Raw genomic sequence first — 9,744 nt, 5'->3', positions numbered from 1 at the left:
TGTATTTCTTTTTTTTTTTTTTTTCTTTTTTTAAAAGTTTTATTGAAGACGTAATTCAGCAGTACAAGTAATTCCACTTCAGTGGACAGTAGTGGACAGTATACAGCCGCATACATTATCATTGTACTACTTAGTTTTCAATAAAATAACCAAGTTAACAAAATTAACATAGTAGATATAATTTCCAGTCATATTGCATAAGTTTAGCATAGGCAACATAGAATGCAGATAAGCGACAGTATATCCTAAAACCATTAATGGACTTCGTTAAAGAGCCTAAAATCAATCCAGGGTTTCCATAGGGCTGTGAATTTGTCATGAGATCGGTTTTCCCAAGCGGACAGCTCTTCAAATCTGTATATGGAATCCACCTTATTCACCCAGTATTCAAGAGGTGGGAGATCTGATGAGAGCCAGAATCTAGGGACTAAGAGGCGTGCTGCTGATAACAATTTCTTAAACAGTGGAGTGACACCGGTGGATGTGTGGGAGGGGGGAGGCCTAAGAGAGCAAGTTGAGGAGAAAGCATAATCTTGGATTTACAGATTGTATTACATTGTTTAAAGATCTCGGACCACCAATTATACAAAGGTGAGCAGGACCACAAAATGTGAAGGAATTTGCCACCCCCCTCTTCACACCTCCAGCATGCGTCAGATCCAGTACTGTTATATCTACAGGTGATATCAGGTGTTTTGTACCATCTGGTGAGTACTTTGTAGCCATTTTCCTGTATTCTAACACATCTAGAGGAGCTATGAGGCTCTCTAAAAAGTCTCAATTGGTCCTCATTAGAGAATAGAGTATCTAGATCTTTTTCCCAGGCACCAATGAATGCCAACTTAGGTGGGCATATAGGAAGGCTCAATTTTCTATATAGCTGAGAAATTAGTTTCTTAGGGCGATGTTTAGCATTAATGAGGCTTTCAAACCAGGTAAGGGGTCTTAAAAGCGCATGGTAAGGGACAAACTTTGCTAAGCTGGTTTGTATAAATGAATAGAGAGAAGGTAATATATTTGTTTCGGGGAAAAGGGAGACAAATTGATCTTTATGGATCATATTACCATCCTCCCCAAAAAGAGAAAGAGCCGGAATTTCAGAATTACGAATATATGTAGGGAGACTTTGTTTCAGCTCTAATGGAGCCAGGCGTATTAAGTCTTTTATTTGAATAAGAGGAGAGGGAAGTGGGATTCCATTATCAGATTTTTGGAATTTATCCCACGCCTCCAGGGTGGCAGTTATAGTTGGGCTAGTGTTCTTAAATTTAACCCAGTTTTGCTGAGGATGAATCAGTAGGGTTCTGAATGAGACGTTAGCTAGGGCAGCTTCCATACTAGGCCAGGATTTGTATGTAGGATTTCTGAACCAATCAACAACCCTGGTTAATAAGGTAGCTAGGTTATATAGAGAGGGATTCGGGTGGTTGATGCCCCTGAAGGTTTTGGGGTTCTGTAGTATAGAAAAATGTATACGGGCTTTCTTACGACTCCATATAAAGGAGCAAATTTCCTTATCAAGGGATTGGAAGAAGGATCTGGGAATAGGGAGGGGGAGGACTTGTTGTAGATAATTTAGTTTAGGGAGGACTAATGAGGTAAATATATTTTTACGGCCAAACCAGGATAATGTTTGAAGGTGAAGGTTGTTTAATTGGTCTTGCATATTTTGTAACAGTGGGGCAAAATTTTGTTGGAATAATTTGGAAATATCAGTGCTGATTTTAACTCCTAAATATGTTATGAAAGGAGTACCCAGTTAAACGGGGATTGGGCTGCTAGGTCTAATTTAGTACAAGTATTTAAGCCTATGCTCAAGATATGGGACTTTTTCATATTTATTTTGAGGTTAGAAAGAGGACTAATTTTTTCAAATGTCTCGTATATTAATGGGAGGGATATTTTCGGGTTAGAGGTAAAGAGAAGGAGGTCGTCCGCAAATGCTGCGACTTTATGTTCGGGGTTTCCAAGTTTAATGCCTTTGATTTTGTCATTTTGGCGGAAGGATTGTAGGAGTGGTTCCATAGTTAATACGAAAACTAGGGGGGAAAGTGGACACCCCTGGCGCGTACCATTTCTAATGGGGAAGGAAGGGGAGGTAGTTTCATTCACCAGTACCGACGCCGAGGCATTGGAATACATAGAGAAGACTGCGTCTATAAAAGATATTGGTAATCCAAATTTAATCAATGTAAGGCGCAGAAAGTTCCAACTGATCCTGTCAAAAGCCTTTTCGGCGTCGGTGCTGAGGAGAACTAGGGGATGAGAGAACTTGGTAGCATAATGGATAGCATTAAGAATTCTGACCGAGTTGTCTTTACCCTCTCTACCAATCACAAAGCCTGTTTGGTCACCATGTATCAATGATGGGAGAATAGGGGAGAGACGGTTTGCTAACATCTTAGCTAGAAGTTTTAGGTCGAGGTTCAGTAGAGAAATGGGCCGATAGTTTGCGCAGTGTGCTGGGTCTTTACCTTCCTTAGGAATAATAGTTATTAAAGCTCTCGTCATGTCTATGGTGAGAGGGGTGCCTTTAAGTGACTGATTACAAATATTAGGAAGGTAAGGAGAGATAGATTCTCTGAATGTATTATAGTAAAGGGCTGAAAGACCATCAGGGCCTGGGGCTTTATTTTTTGGGAGCTGTTTGATGGCATTTTTCAGTTCATCTATAGAGAAAGGGGATTCTAATATTTTTATATTAGAAGTATTGAGTTTAGGGAGGGAGACGGTATCCAGGAAACTACTGATGGCTTCTATAATGGATGGGGTATTGGCTGAGGGGGTAGGTTGGGGTAGATTATAAAGGGCTTGGTAGAAGGTTTGAAATTGGGAGGCTATTTCTTTGGACGTAGTGACTGTTCCTCCTTTGTTATTATGGATCTTACAAATATAGTTGTGATTTCTCCTTTTTTTAATCCTATTCATGACAAACTTGGACGCTTTATCACCATGGGCAAAATATTTGAATTGGGAGTTGAGAAAGTATTTAGCCGATATGGAGTTTAAGTTGTTTTTAAGTTCAGAGCGAAGTGAGTTGAGTTTAGGGAGGTATTGGTCAGAGAGGGATTTTTTGTGGATCGCTTCAATTTTCCGAATTTCAGCTAGAAGGCCATCAATTCGGGCTTTTCTCAATTTTTTAAGATGGGCGCCTAGGCTGATGAATTGGCCCCTTTTGTATGCCTTGTGGGTGTCCCATAGGACGTGGGGGGAGGTTTCTGGGAGGGCATTTAGGGAAAAGAAATCGTTGAGGGATTTCTGGATTTTATCTTTATTTTCTTTTGAGGAGATCAATTGTTCATTGAGTCTCCAGTTAGTTGTTTTAGGAGCTAGTTGGGGGATGGAGATAGTGACAAATATTGGAGAGTGATCAGATAAATGAATGGAGTCTATATGGGTTTTGGAGCATAACTGAAGATGTGATTTAGAAATAAATAGATAATCTAACCTTTGGTATGAGCCATGTACATTTGAAAAAAAGGTGTAGTCCCTTTCAGTGGGATTAAATGTTCTCCAGGTGTCAACCAAGGTTTAGATTGTGAAGTTTGTTGCATAAGAAGTTAAGTTTTTTCCATGAGAGGACAGATTTTTTGGTTGAGGAATCTAAAACGGGATTTAGGGCAATGTTAAAGTCCCCTCCCATGATAACTGTACCTTCTTGGATAGATTCTATGATTGGGCAGATAGTATCAAACCAAGAAGCCTGGTTAACATTAGGGGCGTATATGTTTATTAGTGTATAGACATGGTTAGCTATAGTTCCTTTTAGCATTATATACCTTCCTTCTGTATCCTGAATATGCAAAACATATTGGAAAAATGTGTTTTTGTTAAATCCGATGCTAACCCCCCTGGAAGCGGAGGAGTCTAAACCGCAGTGGAACTACACAGGAAAGCTGGAATGGGAAAGGTCTGGGTAGTGATTAAACTTAAAATGGGTTTCTTGTAAAAATAATATGGAGGTATTTCTTTTTTTTTTTAAGTGAAAAAATTTGGCACCTTTTAGAAGGGGCATTGAAGCCTCTAACATTAAATGAAGCTACTGTGAGATCTGCCATAATTTTCTAATTTGTAGGGTGGACCACTGCGACTCAGGCTTCCCCACGCAAGAAGTAAATACAAGATATAAGGTATCTGTTGGTTTATACATTGGTAGTAGGAGCATAAGTATATGGTGTCTTGGCTGAGATAAGGCTAGGTCACAATATGAAAGGTATCTACGAAACAAATACGAATGATAAAACCTTAAACATAAAAATAAAAATAAACTTATATAAGAGAATATTTGCGCCGATGCGCAAAAGACTCGTTGGTGGATTAGAGGGGGAATTTCAAATATGTGAAAGACATCACCCTATTTTGAAGTATAGATCCATAACATTGCAAAATATTTATAGATGTTGGAATGGAGGATGGGATGAAGGGGTTAAGTAGTAGGTAAAGATATAAGGATGGGAGGTTGAAGGAAGAGAAAGTGATGAGAGGGTTAAAGCTTGGAGAGAGGGAGTGATATCGAAGGCAAAAATATGACAGTCCAGCTCACTCTCCTAATGGAAGTCTTCTTGGTGTGGACTGTGAGACCTTCCTTCTGGTCCTAGTAGATCTTGGAGTGCGTTGCTTTCCCCATGGAGCCTGGATAGGTAGATCCGGCAAGGAGGATAAGTTCTGGACTAGGTCCCAGTTTTGAATGTTCATAGGTTCAATGTTGAGGTGGTCATAGACTTGGTTGAGGTCTGTGAAAGTAGATATATTCATCCTGCGACCTTCGTGAAAGAAAGACAGGCCAAAAGGAAATGTCCATCTATATGGAATATTGTGTGATCTAAGCCAGTCTGTCAGTGGCTTCAAAGATCTCCTCTTCTTTAGTGTGGATTGGGAAAGATCCTGATATATGGTAATGTTGTATCCATCCCACGAGATCTCTCCTGCAGAGCGAGGTTTAATCATTATGGCTTCTTTAACTTGGAAGCTTAGGAATCTACAGATAATGTCCCTTGGTGGGTCTGTTGCGGCTGGTTTGGGTCTTAGAGCTCTGTGTGCTCTTTCAATTAACACTTTGTGGGCTGAGTCAGGGCCCAAGATGGAGAGGCAAATTTGGGTGATGACGTGGGGAATATCGCTTGCGACAGTTGTTTCCGGCACCCCCACAAAACGCAAGTTATTGCGCCTGCCGCAATTCTCTTGGTCTTCAAGAGCACAATAAAGGGTGTTTAGATTGCTTTGTATTAAGACCAGATTATTGGTTACCCCCATTTGGTGACTCACCAGGGCCACTTGTGATTCCTCTAGGGCCTCAATTCTTCTGCCGATTTGCCGGACGTCCTGCTTGATCGCTGTAAGGTCTGTGCTCAGAGGCTCCAGCACTGCTGTTAGAGAGGAGGTAAGGACATCCTTGAGATACGATCTTGAGATAGGTAAGTTGTCTGTCTCTACCTCCGCTTCTTGAGACGAATCAGACGGTTCTTTCTGTGGGCGGCCTGTAGTGCGTGGTGAGGCCGGCGCCATCTTGCTTTCCCGCGCCACATAAGCAGAGGCCGCTTTTTTGATAAATTTGTCCATGTCCCCTTTGCAAACAGGGGTTTTATGTTGATCAGCGGTGTCACTGGACTTGGATCCTCTGATTTTGACCATGGTTGGATCTCCAGGCGTTAAATCCAAGCTAGTTAGGGTGATTTGTGTACAGAGCTATTCACTCATGCAGCCATCTCCTGCCGGCGCTAGCTCCGCCCCGGGAATTGTATTTCAACCCAGAACAAAAACTGTGCTTTGGCGGACACTAAATGAATTGACCAGCCTCAACAATAAACACAGATTTAGTTGAATATAAATTTTCGGCCTATTATTTAGGCGCTGGGTGACAGGTATACGTTTACGGACAGAATTAGACTTGGAAATGCACGGTAGCGTGTGAAGTTATTGAGGATGACCCTATCTAATATACCCTTTTATGGATAGATTTAAAGTTGGCCTGATACAGCAGAAACCACTGATTTAGGGAATTGCTAACTTGGGAATTGTATTTCAACCCAGAACAAAAATATATCCTTTGCCAGACAGCAGACAGTATTACAATTGGCTAGCCACAGCTGAAACACCAGATTTAGGGTACTGCTATTTTGGCAATTGTATTTCACTCCTCAATAAAATAGCAAGCACAGCCAAGCCCCTGATGTAAGATATAGCAAAAAAATAACCACACTATTGATGGTTAAATGGACTTGGTGGCAGCTTGTGCTGGCGTACCACAAGACACAAACTGGCCACCGATCACCCAAGAAAAAAGTGACATAAAAACGCTCTGGGCAGCCTAAAAACAGTGAGCAATTAAATAGCAGCAGTTCAATGAGCCACAGCTGTAGATCGATCACTGAATTAAGTGTTTTTGCTGAGTTAATCACTGCCTAATCTCGCCCTAACAGCAGCTGTAACCTCTCCCTATACTGATCAGAGCAGAGTGACGTGCGGCGCTACGTGACTCCAGCTTAAATAGAGGCTGGGTCACATGCTGCACTGGCCAATCACAGCCATACCAATAGTAGTCATGGCTGTGATGATTATATAGTTCAAATAGCCAAAGGCTACAAAGCTCCTGTTTCTAGTCAAATAAAACTTAACATTTATTTCCATCAATAAAACTAATACAAAACAGGAGAGAAGAAAAGAAAGAAAAAACTTTTAAAACTTTAAGGGTGCTGTGATGTTACCACCGGCAGTATACTGGGAATATTCCCATAAGTGCGTCCTAAGTCGCTTGGGATAATTCCCACTGAATTCACCTAAATTGTCACTGCTATCATATAGAGTGTTCAGAAATAGACTCAAATGTATCGCTAGGAGAGATTCCTTATTAGCGCCACTCTAAGTTTAGCTGCTGCCGCTGGTGCGTCCAAGTATAGTGAGTCTGCAGTTCTCACTACTTAAACACTGAGTCCATCACATCCCTAATTAAAAAAGATATCAAGCTAGAGCTCTCCCAACATGTTTCGCCACTAGATGTGGCTTCATCAGGGGATGGAACTACTATCAACACGAGTGCTTCGTAAGTAAATGCTTATACCTGTTAGGGGTGGGCTCTTAGTCATCCTCTGCCCTATCCCTGTTCAGAACTCGTGTGACAGCCTGATCCTCCTATCAAATACCTTACGAGCTTCTCTTCCGTCATCTATTCGCGTCACCCCTTCAGACGCGCATGCGTCAGAACTTAGAAGATTTTCCCAAGTTACTCTGTGTGCCTATCGCGCATGCGTCAAAACTTCTGATAGAATCCCGTTTAACAACGTCTACTGCGCATGCGTCAACACTTCTATTTAAGTCCTATTCGGCACAGGCTACTGCGCATGCCCTCACACTTAGAGATTTCTATCTTTAGCTCTCCGATATTATTCCGGATGTATCTTGGGCATGTGTGAACACTCTTCTTCCGATTCTTTTTCTTAGGTCTCTGGTGCGCATGTCTTGGGACATAGAGTGTATTCTCTGCTTTTTTAGTCTGAATAGGCTATCTACGCATGCGTCGGCACTTTAAAATTTGTATCTCTATTCAATATGAAGCCCTACTCATCTGGCAGTTTGAATTTTGCCACACTATTACTCACCATATATTTCTATTTATTTAAGTGATGCACTGTAAAGATGTAATAGATTTTTATATATTATGGCTTGTCTGCTAGCCACATATATCTATATAGGGGCTTAGTTCTTTCATATCTTTAGTCATACAAATTAGAGTCTTCTTATTCATTTTCTCCCCTCTTTTTACAGGAGGGAGGGGGAAAGGGAAGGGGGGGGGGGAAGAGAGCATTTTTTCAAGATACGGAGAGGATCAATTTCCTCCTTCCCTTTCTCCATGTAAGTTTACTTTATATTTGTAATTTTTCTATTTTTTTGTTATTTGTATCAATATTCATACCAATATTTCTACATGCAATAAGTAAATTGGCCTTATAGTTTCATTGACTTGTGGCATTATTATATAGATTAAGGGATAATTAGAGGTCTTTTGTTGGTATGCTCTTTCCCTTTTTCCTACTCTTACATAGAGAGAGAGAAAGGGAACTTCAATTTCCTATTTTTTTTTTTTTTTTTTTTTTTATAATCAAATAAAGGCCGTAAAAGAAAACCCTTCATTTAGTCCTTGTGGACTCATTGTACCCAGTCTGTGTATCCACCTAGCCTCACTCTGTAATAGTTTTTTATCCAGATTGCCTCCTCTTGGTCCTAGAGATATTTTCTCTATACCCCAGAAGCGCAGTACTGTACTCTTGTTGTTATGAAAGTACTTGATGTGTCTGGCTATTGCTGTGTCTTTACCTGTTTCTATGGTACTTAAATGGCCCGATATTCGACGTCGCAATTCCTGTGTGGTTTTACCCACATAGAGTTTTGGACAGGGGCAAGAGGCTAGGTAGATTACCCCTTGAGTTTTACAGGTGATCAGTTGCCTTATCTCATACTCCTTTTTATCCACAGGATTGATATATTTTTTAATACGTGGAACGTACCTGCAGAAGGAGCAGTCCCCGCATGGGGCTGATCCATGGTATCTCTCAACTCTCCTGCCACATTTGGCTCCTTCTTCCATGAGGTGGCTATGGACCAGTTGATCCAACTGGTCCATAGCCACCTCATGGAAGAAGGAGCCAAATGTGGCAGGAGAGTTGAGAGATACCATGGATCAGCCCCATGCGGGGACTGCTCCTTCTGCAGGTACGTTCCACGTATTAAAAAATATATCAATCCTGTGGATAAAAAGGAGTATGAGATAAGGCAACTGATCACCTGTAAAACTCAAGGGGTAATCTACCTAGCCTCTTGCCCCTGTCCAAAACTCTATGTGGGTAAAACCACACAGGAATTGCGACGTCGAATATCGGGCCATTTAAGTACCATAGAAACAGGTAAAGACACAGCAATAGCCAGACACATCAAGTACTTTCATAACAACAAGAGTACAGTACTGCGCTTCTGGGGTATAGAGAAAATATCTCTAGGACCAAGAGGAGGCAATCTGGATAAAAAACTATTACAGAGTGAGGCTAGGTGGATACACAGACTGGGTACAATGAGTCCACAAGGACTAAATGAAGGGTTTTCTTTTACGGCCTTTATTTGATTATAAAAAAAAAAAAAAAAAAAATAGGAAATTGAAGTTCCCTTTCTCTCTCTCTATGTAAGAGTAGGAAAAAGGGAAAGAGCATACCAACAAAAGACCTCTAATTATCCCTTAATCTATATAATAATGCCACAAGTCAATGAAACTATAAGGCCAATTTACTTATTGCATGTAGAAATATTGGTATGAATATTGATACAAATAACAAAAAAATAGAAAAATTACAAATATAAAGTAAACTTACATGGAGAAAGGGAAGGAGGAAATTGATCCTCTCCGTATCTTGAAAAAATGCTCTCTCCCCCCCCCCCCCTTCCCTTTCCCCCTCCCTCCTGTAAAAAGAGGGGAGAAAATGAATAAGAAGACTCTAATTTGTATGACTAAAGATATGAAAGAACTAAGCCCCTATATAGATATATGTGGCTAGCAGACAAGCCATAATATATAAAAATCTATTACATCTTTACAGTGCATCACTTAAATAAATAGAAATATATGGTGAGTAATAGTGTGGCAAAATTCAAACTGCCAGATGAGTAGGGCTTCATATTGAATAGAGATACAAATTTTAAAGTGCCGACGCATGCGTAGATAGCCTATTCAGACTAAAAAAGCAGAGAATACACTCTATG

This window comes from Bufo bufo, chromosome 6 (genome assembly GCF_905171765.1).
Source record: "Bufo bufo chromosome 6, aBufBuf1.1, whole genome shotgun sequence".
NCBI lineage: Eukaryota > Metazoa > Chordata > Amphibia > Anura > Bufonidae > Bufo > Bufo bufo.
Note: the sequence above shows the minus strand (reverse complement) of the source record.